The sequence below is a fragment of the Erythrolamprus reginae genome, chromosome 12 (assembly GCF_031021105.1).
Source record: "Erythrolamprus reginae isolate rEryReg1 chromosome 12, rEryReg1.hap1, whole genome shotgun sequence".
Classification (NCBI taxonomy): domain Eukaryota; kingdom Metazoa; phylum Chordata; class Lepidosauria; order Squamata; family Dipsadidae; genus Erythrolamprus; species Erythrolamprus reginae.
In genome coordinates this window covers 29,334,036-29,348,620 of record NC_091961.1, presented here as the reverse complement: position 1 = coordinate 29,348,620, position 14,585 = coordinate 29,334,036, and the positions used below count along the sequence as shown (strand labels likewise).

Here is a 14,585-nt window from a genome sequence, read left to right as displayed (position 1 = left end):
TGTAGTGATGTTTTGAGGGTAGGAGTTGAAACAGTTTATGTCCAGGATGCGAGGGGTCAGTCAATATTTTCACAGCCTTCTTTTTGGCTTGTGCAGTATGCAGGTCCTCAATGCAATGAATAAAATCAAATCAAATCAAATCAATAAAAATAAAATGAAAATAAAATATAATACAATATAAAAATAAATAAAATCAGGATTTTTTGTTTGTGCAATTTGCCTAGCCCCTGTTCTCTTGCCAACCATGCTTTGCTGCCCTTTAGGCCAAAGGAATACCTCGGCTTAATTTTTAGACTGTTTGCAAGATTCCTTCATGTTTATGGAGTGTGTGCTGTTTTCTGATTCTGCATCCATTGGGGGGAGATGGGTGCTTAGCATCTTCTGCAAAGGAGCACACTGTCCAAACGTTTAAAGCGTGCCGGATTGCAGAACAGCATAACGAAGGCAGGTTTGACAGGACGGGAGATGTGGCTCAAAGCCCCACGCGCAAACCTTCACCCTCGTTCTGTGTTTGTGGCAGGAATCGTGGCACTGCAGAAACACTGTAGAAGCACTATAGCAGTGATGGCGAACCTATGGCACGGGTGCCGCAGGTGGCACACTGAGCCCTATCTACTGGCATGTGAGCCGTTCTATTCTATTCTATTCTCTCTTCTTTTCTCTTTATTATTTTCTATTCTATTCTATTTATTTTATTTTTATTTATTTATTTTGTTCAATCTATTCTATTCTATCCTCTCTTCTTTTCTCTTTATTATTTTCTATTCTATTCTATTTATTTTATTTTTATTTCTTTATTTTGTTCAATCTATTCTATTCTATTCTCTCTTCTTTTCTCTTTATTATTTTCTATTCTATTCTATTTATTTTATTTTTATTTCTTTATTTTGTTCAATCTATTCTATTCTATTCTATTCTCTCTTCTTTTCTCTTTATTATTTTCTATTCTATTCTATTCTATTTATTTTTATTTATTTATTTTGTTCAATCTATTCTATTCTATTCTCTCTTCTTTTCTCTTTATTATTTTCTATTCTATTCTATTTATTTTATTTTTATTTATTTATTTTGTCCAATCTATTCTATTCTATTCTCTCTTCTTTTCTCTTTATTATTTTCTATTCTATTCTATTCTATTTATTTTTATTTATTTATTTTGTCCAATCTATTCTATTCTATTCTATTTATTCTCACCTCTATTTATTATTCTGTTCTGTTCTCTTATCTTCTCTTCCGTACCGTGGACGTTCCTCAATTTACAACAGTTCATTTAGCGACCGTTCATATTTACGACGGTTGCGCTGCCCCAGGGTCGTGTGATTTCCCCTTTTGCGACCGCCTGCCAAGCAAAGTCAGAGGGGAAACTGAATCCAAGTTGACTAAGTTATCAACCCCAGAAATTCACTGAATCAAGAGGGCCAGATAAAGTTTCCTACAAGGGGGCAAACTCCAGTGAACCCACTGTCTCACCCAGCGACAGAAATGTTGGGCTCTGTCGTGGGGTCGTAGGTCGAGGACTGTCTCTTAGGAGGCCTGCATCTTTAATGGGAACTAATCATTTTCTTTGCGTCTTCCTTCCTTGCAAGAGGTAGCTGACCTTCGCTTAATCCTAGATTATGTTCTTAACCAGGAAGGCGCCCTGCTGTACCTCGCACTTAAGATGTCGATTCTTGGCTGGTTGCAGATGGTCCCGTTCTATTCTTGCTGTCCTTAGCACCCCACAAACCCAGTTTCGTTCCCTCTCCCTCACCCTCTCGTACGGTTGCGTGTTGAGTCCCTTACTCTAGACCAGCGGTCCCCAAACTACGGCCCGTGGGCCACATGCGGCCCGCTGAGGCCATTTATCCGGCCCACCAGTGATTGACAGGAGCACAGGGAAAAGAGAGCAAGAAAGAAAGGGGAAAGAGAGGGAGGGAAAGAGAAGTGGAGAGGAATGAAGGAAGGAAGGAAGGAGGGAGGGAGGGAGGGAAGGAAGGAAGGAAGGAAGGAGAAATGGAGGGACAGAGGAAGGAAGGACTGTTTTGGGGTGGTGGTAATTTTTTATTTTTCTCTTAACATACATTCAAACAATACAGTGTACAATCTAATTTTCCATGAATAAAATGCGGTATTTTCTTAGTAACTAATATCAATCATCAAAAAAGTTGCAAAAGTTTTTTTTCTAATTTTGTCATCCAGTTACATTCATTTTTTAAATTAAATTCCCTCCTTAATGTTCCTTCAAAAAGTACAACACCAATTATTTTCTAACTTATTAACCATTATGCCAAAGTGCTTCCTTCTTTCTTTAGACATTTTTCTATAAGCCAAGAAAATCTTGTATAGCCAATCAGATGTTAACAAAAGAAAATTAAAAACAAAACATAAACATATATGAATTTCAGACTTCTTCCCCCCCCTCTAAATAGTACATTCCCATTTTGTTTTTTACTTTAAGATAAGGTATGTGCAGTGTGCATAGGGATTTGTTCTTTTTTATACATTATCTACTATATAAAGTGTATGTACACATAGCTCTTCTAAAATTATACACATTCAACCTCATTTACTGCGATAGGAAAAATCTACCCAGAGCCCAGAAGGGAAAAAAAGAAAAATAAATTCTAATTTTTTCCTACCGGTTCTGCATACCTGAATGTACCCATAGGAGCCCATCACTGGCTGTAAAGCACTGTGAAGCGGTATACAGTGTTCCCTCGATTTTCGCGGGTTCGAACTTCGCGAATAGCCTATACCACGGTTTTTCAAAAAATATTAATTAAAAAATACTCCGTGGTTTTTCCCCCTATACCACAGTTTTTCCCACCCGATGACATCATATGTCATTGCCAAACTAATAATTTTTGCAAATAACAAAAAAAATAATGATTGTTAATAAATAATTATGTTCATAAATATCAGGATCACTAAGTGCCTTATTCAATGGTGAGTACCAGTAATAATGGTGAGTAAATGGTTGTTAAGGGAATGGGAAATGGTAATTTAGGGGTTTAAAGTGTTAAGGGAAGGCTTGGGATACTGTCCATAGCCAAAAATAGTGTATTTACTTCCGCATCTCTACTTCGCGGAAATTCGACTTTCGCGGGCGGTCTTGGAACGCATCCCCCGCGGAAATCGAGGGAACACTGTATAAGTCTAAATGCTATTGCTATTGCTTCATGATTTGGGAAAAGCCTAAGTCAGAATAGGAACGGTCCTGTAAGTCCTTGTAACTGCAGGAGCAAGTACTGGGATCGATTTGCAGGCTTCCCTTGTCTTCTCTGGCTTTAATTACCCAGACATTTCCCCATCCCTGAAAGGCGCGATATTAATAAGAGGCCTTTGAATTACCACCAAAGCACTGAAGCAGGAACCTGAGCCAAGGGTTGAGAATGACAGATTGTGCTGCCAGGTGTCCGCAAAACACTCTACCTGGCTCGTCTCTTCTTCTCCGCTCCTGGAATACAGGTGGTCCTTCACTTACGACTGCAATGGAGCCCTTCCCCAGTTTGTGTCGCTAAGCGAGACATTTGTTCAGCAGGTTTGGCCCAGCCTGATGACTTTTCTGGCTGGGGCGGCGAAGCGAATCGTTGCAGCTGTTAAAGTTAGTAACAGCTTACGACTGCAGCTGAGCCCAAAATGCCTGTCGTTAAGCGAGACAGTTAAAGGAATTTGGCTTTATTTTGGGACCGTTTCCCCCACGGTTATTAAATGAATCACTGCAGCTGTTAAAGTTAGAAACAGCATACGACTGCAGCTGAGCCCAAAATGCCTGTCACTAAGTGAGACAGTTAAAGGAATTTATTACCTCCAAGGTCCCTTCTAACTCTATTATTATTATTATTATTATTATTATTATTATTATTATTATTATTAATAATGTTCTGTCGGGCTCTCTGGTAGAATCCTCCCAAAAATTCACAGGTACAAATTTCAGACACACACACGTTTGAAAATTCAAATCAATGTTCTTTATAATGAAAATTCACTTAAACCAAGCCCTCTTTTGGTATAGCAAAGAGCACTCGTCTCCAAACAAACTGGTAATTTGTACAAGTCCCTTATCAGTTCTGTGATACTTAGCTTGCAGCTGCGAGGCAATTCACAGTCCTTCTTCTTTCACAAAGTGAAACACACTTTGCTCTGGTTTAGTTTCAAAGCGGAGAAAAATCAGCACACAAAAAGTCAAAGTCAGTAAAGCAGTCACGAAACACAACGATCAGATAATCCTCCACAATGGCCAAACCCACAGGCTGCTATTTATAGCAGCCTCACTAATGACCATAGCCCCACCCAACCACAGGTGGCCTCATTTTCTTTGATAATAATCTCTCAGTTGTTGTTGCCTATGCATCACTCTCCGCATGTGTGGCTGTATAATTAACTCTTGTTCTGAATCCAAGGAGGAGCTAGATAATTGATCTCCTTCTGAGCTGTCTGCTCCACTCTCCTCCTCCCTGTCACTCATGTCTTCTTGGTCAGAGGAGCCTTCATCAGCAGATTCCACCGGGGGCAAAACAGGCCTGCAGCATGTGGATGTCTCCCCCACATCCACAGTCCTTGGGGCAGGAGCTGGGCCAGAGCTAACCACAACAAATAATAATAATTTATCATCATCATCATCATCATCATCATCATCATCATCATCATTTTATCCACAGAAACAGTAATACACAGCAAACGAGATTGATATGCTGGATTTCTTATCACAATATCACAAATCGGGCACTTCCCAAGTGTCTAGAACTGTGTGATGTATTTTCGTACGATACGTGGAGATCAAAGTACGGTGGCCTTTTGCAACTGTGACAGATCATGACTTTGTCAATGTTTATTGTCTTCAAATATCGGCCGAGGTCTTTTGGCACAGCACCCAATGTGCCATTTACTACTGGGACCACCTGAACTGGTTTATGCCAGTCATTGTAGTTCGATTTTAAGATCCTGATATCGGCTACGTTTTTCTTGTTGTTTTTCATCAATTGGGCTATCACCTGGTATGGCGACATCAATGATCCACACGTTTTCCTTTTCCAGAGTCGTGAGGTCCGGTGTATTGTGTTTCAAAACCTTGTCAGTTTGAATTCGAAAGTCCCAAAGTATTTTGGTATGTTTGTTTTCAATTACTTTCTAAGGTTTATGATCCCACCTGTTCTTCACCACTGGTAGGTGGTACAGTGGTACCTTATGATACGAACCCCTCGCCATACGAACAACCCGAGATACGAACCCGGGGTTCGGATATTTTTTGCCTCTTCTTACGAACGTTTTCCGTCTTACGAACCCACCCCCGCCACCCGGCTGTCGCCTTTTGAAACAGCCGGGGGGCTTCCCAGTGTCCTCCTGAACCCGAACGCCAAACACGAACTTCCGGGTTCAGCGTTCGGGAGGCCGCCGAGAAGCCCCCCGGCTGTTTCAAAGGTGACAGCAGGGCGGCGGGGCTTCTTGGCGGCCACCCGAACCCGAACTTTTGCCAAACCTCCGGGTTTGGCATTGGGAGAACGCTGAGAAGCGCCTGGCTGCTTCAATTGAAACAGCCGGGCGGCGGCATTTTTTCCCCGTTGCACGCATTAATTCATTTTTCATTGTTTCCTATGGGAAACAATGTTTCGCCTTACGAACTTTTCGCCTAACGAACATCCCCCAGGAACCAATTAGGTTCGTAAGATGAGGTATTACTGTAGTTGTGGCCCAGGTTTCAATAGGCCTCTCGGCTATGTAGTTGAGCCTCTGTTTATAGTCCATCTATGTGATTTTCTTGCAGTATTATTATTATTATTATTATTATTATTATTATTATTATTATTATTATTACTACTACTACTACTGTCATCATCATCCTTTGGGAAGTGGGGAAGGGCCCCTGTCTCTTGTGTAGAATATCCACGTGGTGAATTTTCCTCCTGCTGTGAAAAGCAATTATCTTTGGCAACTCTAAAGAGAAATAAGTATAGCGAGTATTTTCACTGTTGCTCGAAAAGAAATATCAACAAGAGTAGTTATTATTTCTCTACTTCATAGTAGGTCCAACCCTTGCTGGGCATAACGTGTTGATACACAACACATGTCACAGCTTTATTCTTTTTTTCTTCTTCTTCCAAATTAAGTAACATGTTGATGCTTCAACAATAAGTCCTCCACGTCTATCTAGCATTTATTTATTATTTATTTATTTATTGGATTTGTATGCCGCCCCTCTCCGTAGACTCGGGGCGGCTAACAACAGTAATAAAAACAGTATGTAACAATCCAATACTAAAACAACTAAAAACCCTTATTGTAAAACCAAACATACATACAAACATCTCCAGCATTCGAAATGATCTGAGCTGGCCGGTATTTTGGGTTGAGATTTCAACCCATCTGCAAACGAGTTTGATTTGATGCAAATTTCTCCTATGGCAATCCAATCGAGACATTGGGTGGCGCAGTGGTTAGAATGCAGTATTGCAGGCGAACTCTGCCAACTGCCAACGGTTTGATTCTCAAAGTTTTATTTATGCATTTATTTATTGTTTGTATTTATATTATATATTTATGTATAAAACAATGAATACATTTTGAGTTGAGTCACTTTTCCCTCTAAGTTTGGTAAAAACGAGGACTCAACATTGCTGGGGGAACAGAGTCGATAAAAATGGATGATTTTTTTAAAAAATTGATTTTTAAAACTTTTAAATCCGATTTTTAAATTTAATTTTTTTTATTTTTATCAAATTTATTTTTTTTTAAATGCTTTTGGAGTAAAAATCCATCTTAAAGTAACTTTCTACTGAAGCTACTTTAAAAATGTAGTTTACTCAGCATGAAATGGAGCTTAGTATATGTAGCACGAGGCTGCGTATTCTGCAACATTGGGACAGTCGGTGAGTCAACAGCAGGTCGGAGGAGGAACCGCTGTGGGACAGAGATGACGGTTGTTCTTTAAAAATTATGATTTAAATCAAGTTGATTTAAATCAAACCCACCCTGTGGGGGGATGATGCCGACTGTGTAAACTGCTTAGAGAGGGCTGCAAAGCACTGTGAAGTGGTATATAGGTCTCAGTGCTATTGATTGATTGATTTGATTTGATTTGATTTGTATGCCGCCCCTCTCCGTAGACTCGGGGTGGCTAACAACAATAATGAAACAACATGTAACAAATCTAATACTTAAATTAGTTTAAAAGACTCTTATTTAAGAAACCAACTATTGCTATTATGTTAGGCTTCCTTCCTTGTATGTACACCTTTGAGTAAGGTGTTTTCTCTGTGGAACTGAAGGATTTGAGGACTTTTGAGGTTTTATCATTTCCAGATAATTAGAGGCGGCAATTTGTGGTGGCAAGTGACCTCCTTTTGAGAGAAAGGAGCATCTCTCATCTCTTCTGAAATCACTGGTGTTGAATTTAGATGGTATAGCATCTTAGACATTTTGAAGAAGAAGGAGTGAACCTATTCTCCAAAGCAGCTGAGGGTAGGACAAGAAGCAATGGGTGGAAACTAATCAGGGAGAGAAGCAACCTAGAAAGAAGGAGAAATTTCCTGATAGTTAGAACGATTAATCAGTGGAACAGCTTGCCTCTAGAAGTTGCGAATGCTCCAACATTGGAAATTTTTAAGAAGATGTTGCATAACTATCTGTCTGAAGTAGTGTAGGGTTTCCTGCCTAAGCAGGGAAGGGTTGGACTAGAAGACCTCCAAGGTCCCTTCCAACTCTGTTATTGTTGTCTTGTCGTTGTTGAAGTTGCATTTAATGGAAAGAGATTTGCCCAATTCCTCCCTGGTCAGGAGTTGTGGAATATCATAAGATTAGTTCCAACCCTAACTTTAATCCTCGCAATCCTGGACATAAATTGTTTCAACTCCTACTCTCAAAACGATGCTGTAGAGCACTGCACACCAGAACAAATAGACACAAGAACTGTTTTTTCCCAAACGCCCTCACTCTGCTAAACAAATCTGTGTATGCGCGTGTATGTGTGCAAGAGCATCCGTGTAAGGCAGGAGACCAAAAAGAGAAAGAGGGAAGGAAAGAAGGGAGGGAGGGAGGAAGGTAGGAAGGAAGGAAGATAGGAAGGAAGGAAGGAAGAAGAGAGGGAGGGAGGGAGGGAGAAAGAAAGGAAGATAGGAAGGAATGAGAGGGAGGGAGGGAGAAAGGAAGGAAGGAAAATAGGAAGGAAGGAAGGAGAGAGGGAGGGAGGGAGAAAGGAAGGAAGGAAGGAAGATAGGAAGATAAGAAGGAAGGAAGGAAGATAGGAAGGAAGGAAGATAGGAAGGAAGGAAGGAAGGAAAATAGGAAGGAAGGAAGGGAGGAGAGAGGGAGGGAGGGAGAAAGGAAGGAAGGAAGATAGGAAGGAAGATAAGAAGGAAGGAAGGAAGGAAGGATGGAAGGAAGGAAGGAAGGAAGGAAGATCTTCTGCGGAGCCTGCCTTCCTCCCCCCCTTTATTTGGGTAGAAGGAGGAGCAACCGGCCAGCGTGGGTTTTTCGCGATGGCTGCTGAGGATAGGCGATGCTTCTTCCATCCTGCAGCGTGCAGGGGGTCCCTCCTAGTGTAAGAGCCTCCCTCCCTCTTCCTGGGGAAGACGAAGGGCTTGACCATGGTGCAGGATGGGCATGGCCCTTTCGCCTCCCCCCCACACACACCGGTCCATCCTCCCCAGCCTCCGTCCCCATCACCCACCCGCATGAATGAATGAAGTGTCAACGCTTGGCTGCAAGATCTTCTCCCCGATGGCTGCAAGGTTAGTGCAACTGGCGTCCCCTTTCTTTCTTTCTTTCTTTCTTTCTTTCTTTCTTTCTTACTTTCTTCCTTCCTTTCTTTCTTTCTTTCTCCCTCCTTCCTCATTCTCCCTTCCCTCCTTCCTGTCTTCCTTCCCCTCCCTCTTTCCCCGCCTTCCTCCCTCTTTCCTTCTTTCCCTCCCTCTTCCTTCCTTCCTTCCTTCCATCCTGTGTCCCTCCCTCCTTCCTTCCTTCCTTCCTTCCTTCTTTCCCTTCTCTCCTCATCCTCCTTCCTTCCTGTCTTCCTTCCCCTCCCTCTTTCCCCACTTTCCTCCCTCTTTCCTTCTTTCCCTCCCTACCTCTTCCTTCCTTCCTTCCATCCTGTGTCCCTCCCTCCTTCCTTCCTTCCTTCCTTCCTTCCTTCTTCCCACCCTCCCCCTTTCCTTCCTTTCTTCCTCCTCCCTCCCTCCCTCTTTCCTTGCTTCCCTCCCTCCCTCCTTCTCTCTTTCTCTCTGGGCACGGAGGCTGCCTGGCTCTGCCCTTGGGTGCTTTCTGGGGCAGCCCAGTGAGTGCATAAATCCCGGAATCCATGTTGGCAGCAGCTGCTTTTCCCTTCCAGCGCGCGGCGCAAAGAAGTGTGGCGTTGTGTTTGTGTGTTTGTAGCTGGCCGGGGGGGGGGGTTAAGGGGGGAAGGGAAGCAGCCGGTGTGATATGACATCATGTTGCGGAGAGGCCTAGTCTGCCTCCTTCGCCTGGCCCCCACCTCCCCAACCCCTTTCATCGGGAAGGCAGGGCTCTCTCCCTCCCTTTGCCTGCCTGCTCCAGTATTTTTCCCCTTCTTCCCTTTGCCTCTCACCTCCGTTCCCCACCTCTGCAGAATGAAAAAAAGAAAGAAATCAGATTCACACACACACACACACACACCCCTCCAAGAAGTGCAGGGACAAGACAGGAGGATGTGTGAAAAGAGCCCTTAAATTGGTTCTTGTTTCCTTTTCCTTGGCAGAGGATGGGCTGTTGGGTGGACAGGGAGGAGGAGCCTTAACGCTGCATCCTCAGTGCTTTCCATTATTATTATTATTTTATTATTTTATTATTATTTATTTATTTATTTATTTTGTCCAATACACAATGAGGGTTTTAGTGGATATATATCTATATACACATAGTAAAATACACAATGAAGGTTATAGAGGAGATACTTATAGTAAAATATATCTGTGAAATAATAGAAAAGAAGATATAGTAATAGAACATATCAATGAAAGAATAGAAGAAGAGATATAGGAATAGAAGAAAGTTATAGGAGATATAGGAGAGCAATAGGACAGGGGACAGAAGGCACTCTAGTGCGCTTGTACTCGCCCCTTACTGACCTCTTAGGAATCTGGATAGGTCAACCGTAGATAATCTAAGGGTAAAGTGTTGGGGGGTTTGGGGATGACACTATGGAGTCCGGTAATGAGTTCCACGCTTCGACAACTCGGTTACTGAAGTCATATTTTTTACAGTCAAGTTTGGAGCGGTTAATATGAAGTTTAAATCTGTTGTGTGCTCTTGTGTTGTTGTGGTTGAAGCTGAAGTAGTCGCCGACAGGCAGGACGTTGCAGCATATGATCTTGTGGGCAATACTTAGATCTTGTTTAAGGCGTCTTAGTTCTAAACTTTCTAGGCCCAGGATTGAAAGTCTAGTCTCGTAGGGTGTTCTGTTTCGAGTGGAGGAGTGAAGGGCTCTTCTGGTGAAGTATCTTTGGACATTTTCAAGGGTGTTAATGTCTGAGATGCGATATAGGTTCCAAACAGATGAGCTGTATTCGAGGATGGGTCTGGCAAAAGTTTTGTAAGCTCTGGTAAATAGTGTGAGATTGCCAGAGCAGAAGCTACGTAGGATTAGGTTTACAACTCTTGAAGCCTTCTTGGCTATGTTGTTGCAGTGGGTTTTGGCACTTAAATCTTTTGTTACTAGTATACCAAGGTCTTTAACCGAGTGGGGAAATTATCTGTGATAATTTGATTATTCAGTTCGTATTTGGAGTTCAGATTCTTCTATTATTATTATTATTATTATTATTATTATTATTATTATTATTATTATTATTATTATTATTATTATCATCATTATCATTATCATCATTATTATCATTATTATCATTATTATCATTATCACCATCATTATCTCCATCACCATCATGCTGCTGCTGCTGTTGCTGATGATTATCGCTTTTATTTCTTAAACATGAAACTCAGTCAACTAAACATTTTTAAAAAATGTCACATATACCACTAACTGTCTTAAAATGTATGACATTCTGAGAAGTGCAGGTTTTTTGCACTTTCGCTGGTGTTATTGCAGGAAGCTGCAATTTCTTGATGTGTTTGGGGAAAGTTTTGGATTTAGTACCAAGTGCCCAATGACAATGGGTACCACTATCACATGTTTCATCCATAGCCATGTAGTTTCAATGGCCAGGTCATGATGATGATGATGATATTATTATTATTATTATTATTATTATTATTATTATTATTATTCTCACCATCATCATCATCATCACCATCAGCACCACCATCAATACAACACAGCAAACGAGATCACTATGCTGGATTTCATATCTCATCACCAGTCGGGCACTTCCCAAGCACCTAGGACTGCGTGATATAGCGGCGAATTATGTTTGCCGATCCGAGTAAAGCAGCCTTTTGCAATTGACAGATGGAGATTTTGTCAATTCCGATGGTTTTCAAATGTCCGCTGAGATCCTTTGGCACTGCGCCCAGCATGCCAAGTACCACTGGGGCCACTTTCACTGGCTTATGCCAGAGTCGTTGCAGCTCGATTTTTAAATCTTCGTATTTCACTAATTTCTCTAGCTGCTTCTCCTCAATTCTGCTGTCTCCTGGGATTGCGATGTCAATGATCCATACTTTCTTTTTCTCCACAATCAGGATGTCTGGTGTGTTATGCTTCAGAATTCGGTCAGTCGGAAGTCCCACAGTAGTTTTGCTTGCTCATTTTTGACCACTTTTTCGGGCTTATAATCCCACAGGGTTCTTTGCCACTGGTAGATGATAGTTCTGGCCCAGTGGATCATCTGTGCCACTGCAAGATGCTTGTAGTCAGTCTGTGCGATCTTTTTGCATCAGCTGGGTATTATTATTATTTATTAGATTTGTATTATTTCTTAGATTTGTATGCCGCCCCTCTCCATAGACTTCTCCAGAAGGTTTCGAGGGAAGGTCCCTGCAAGGTTCTGAATTGCCGTTGGCCAGTTAGTTCCATCAAGCATCATTATTATGATTATTTTCAAAGTGGGTCAAGTTCTTTTGTCATTGCAAGCGTGGATTCCTGGTCCTTTTTGCAAGGCCTGGTTACTATGGAGACCACAAAAGACATTTGCCATGCCTGTTCCTGGTCTGGGTCCAAAAAAACCACACACACTCTGGGACTGAGCAGGAACGGCCAAAGTTTGGAAAGTCTGGGGTGGGAGAGTTGTCGAGCAGGACCACAAATTGTCGTATGTCTCTAAATAGCACATAGCAATACCACTGAGATTTATATACTGCTTCATCATGCTTTTACAACCCTTTCTAAGCAGTTACGGGGTCAACGTCTTGTCCCCAACAATCTGGGTCCTCATTTTACCCACCTTGGAAGGATGGAAGGCTGAGTCAAACCATGAGCCAGTCAGGATCGAACTGCTGGTAGTCGGCAGAGTTTGCCTGCAATATTGCATTCTAAACACTGCATCAATATGGCACATCTTTCCTTCCTTCTTTCCTTCTTTCCTTCTTTCTTTCCTTCCTTCTTTCTTTCCTTCTTTCTTTCTTTCTTTCCTTCTTTCTTTCCTTCTTTCCTTCTTTCCCCCTTTCCTTCCTTCCTTCCTTCCTTCCTTCCTTCCTTCCTTCCTTCCTTCCTTCCTTTATATATTGGCAGCGGTTTGCTCTCCAGCCTTGTTTCAATTTACTTTCTGAACATTTTATTACCAGACTAGGTAACATCATCAGGATTTTCTTGTCTTATTCGTCTTACCTTATAGATGTTTTGTGAGCCAATGTGGCCGGTTGTGTGATTGGTTGTTTGCTACAAACTATATTTAAATTCTGGGCAGTTGATTGGTTCTCTTGTTCAAATGGTCTGGTTTCTTACATATTCATATGCTGGATCCAGAATATTTATTAATATATGTGTACACCCACCCATATATAAATCAGTGTCCATTTTGAATACGTATCAGAAAGGGGGAAACTTGAGAATTGACAACATTGATGCGATCTGGAACAAAGCTGTGACTGAATCTAGATGTTCTGAGTCGGGTACCACGAAGACCCCTCTTAGAAGGATAACAACAAAAACTGCTCACGGAGGGGAGCATCCCTGACAATATTGCAGACCTGATGTAGCAACACTTATATACCATGTCCTGGATCAGGGGGGTCAAACTGGATTTATTTGAAAGCTGAATCACCGTGGTAGTTCTCCCCCATGGACCAGCCGGAGGGTCAGGGAGATGGGATAGAGGCCTCCTGGAGCACCCTGCTGGCTAAAATGGGTGTGAAGGGGCGTGTGGCACATTTTGACCTGCAGGAGGCCATCGAGGCTGAAAATTGGATGTGGTGTGAGTGGGTCTGTGTTGGGGCGGCGTGGCTGCCAAAAACACTGCAGGCCAGTCCTTTGCTATTTCCAGGCCATTTTTAAGAATCCCAGCGGCCGATTAGGTCCCACAGAGTTGGCCTTCTCCTGGTCCCGTCGACTGAACAATGTCGTCTGTCGGGACCCAGGGGAAGAGCCTTTTCTGTGGCGGCCCCGGCCCTCTGGAACCAACTCCCCCCAGAGATTAGGACTGCCCCCAGCCTCCTCGCCTTTTGTAAGTCATTAAAAACTCATCTCTGCCACCAGGCATGGGGACATTAACACACACCCTAATTGTCAAGGTTGGTGTATGGTTTGATTGGATTGTGTAATTATTTTATTATAAGGGTTTTAAATTGTATTTTTAAAAATTGGGTTTGTACACTGTTTATGTTGTTGTGAGCTGCCCTGTGTCTTCAGAGAGAGGCGGCATACAAATCCAATAAATTATTATTATTATTATTATTATTATTACTACTACTATTATTATTATTATTAATAATAATAATAATAATAATAATAATAATAATAATAATTTATTGGATTTGTATGCCGCCCCTCTCCATAGACTCGGGGCGGCTAACAACAATGATAAAAACAGCATGTGACAATCCAATAATAAAACAACTAAAAACCCTTATTATAAAACCAAACATACACACAGACATACCATGCATAACTTGTAATGGCCTAGGGGGAAGGAATATCTCAACTCCCCCATGCCTGGCGGTATAAATGAGTCTTGAGTAGTTTATGAAAGACAGGGAGGGTGGGGGCAATTCTAATCTCCAGGGGGAGTTGGTTCCAGAGGGCCGGGGCTGCTACAGAGAAGGCTCTTCCCCTGGGGCCCACCAAACGACATTGTTTAATCGACGGGACCCGGAGAAGGCCAACTCTGTGGGTCCTTATCGGTCGCTGGGATTCGTGCGGTAGCAGGCGGTTCTGGAGGTACTCTGGGCCAATGCCATGTAGGGCTTTAAAGGTCATGACCGACACTTTGAATTGTGACCGGAAACTGATCGGCAGCCAATGCAAGCCACGGAGAGTATTATGATGATGATGATGATGATTATTATTATTATTATTATTAGTCAGATCCAGCCCGTGGGCCTTGAGTTTCACACCCCTGTCCTGGATAGAACATACTGAACTTGCAATAATCTCTTTTTATTTGGGAGTTTAGGGATCCATAGTCCCGAAGTTATATGTTTTCTCTCGCTACCCGGTGTGGCCAGCTGCGCCAAGTTCCCCGTGATGGGTTTCTCACTCGAGG

At 42.2% G+C, this 14,585-nt stretch overlaps 1 protein-coding gene across 7 annotated transcripts in view; it reads left to right on the top strand.

The window, feature by feature from the left end:
• Positions 1-14,585, top strand: part of GRAMD1B (GRAM domain containing 1B) — a 169,397-nt gene that overhangs the window by 94,845 nt on the left and 59,967 nt on the right. The gene's annotated exons all lie outside the window — the stretch shown is intronic.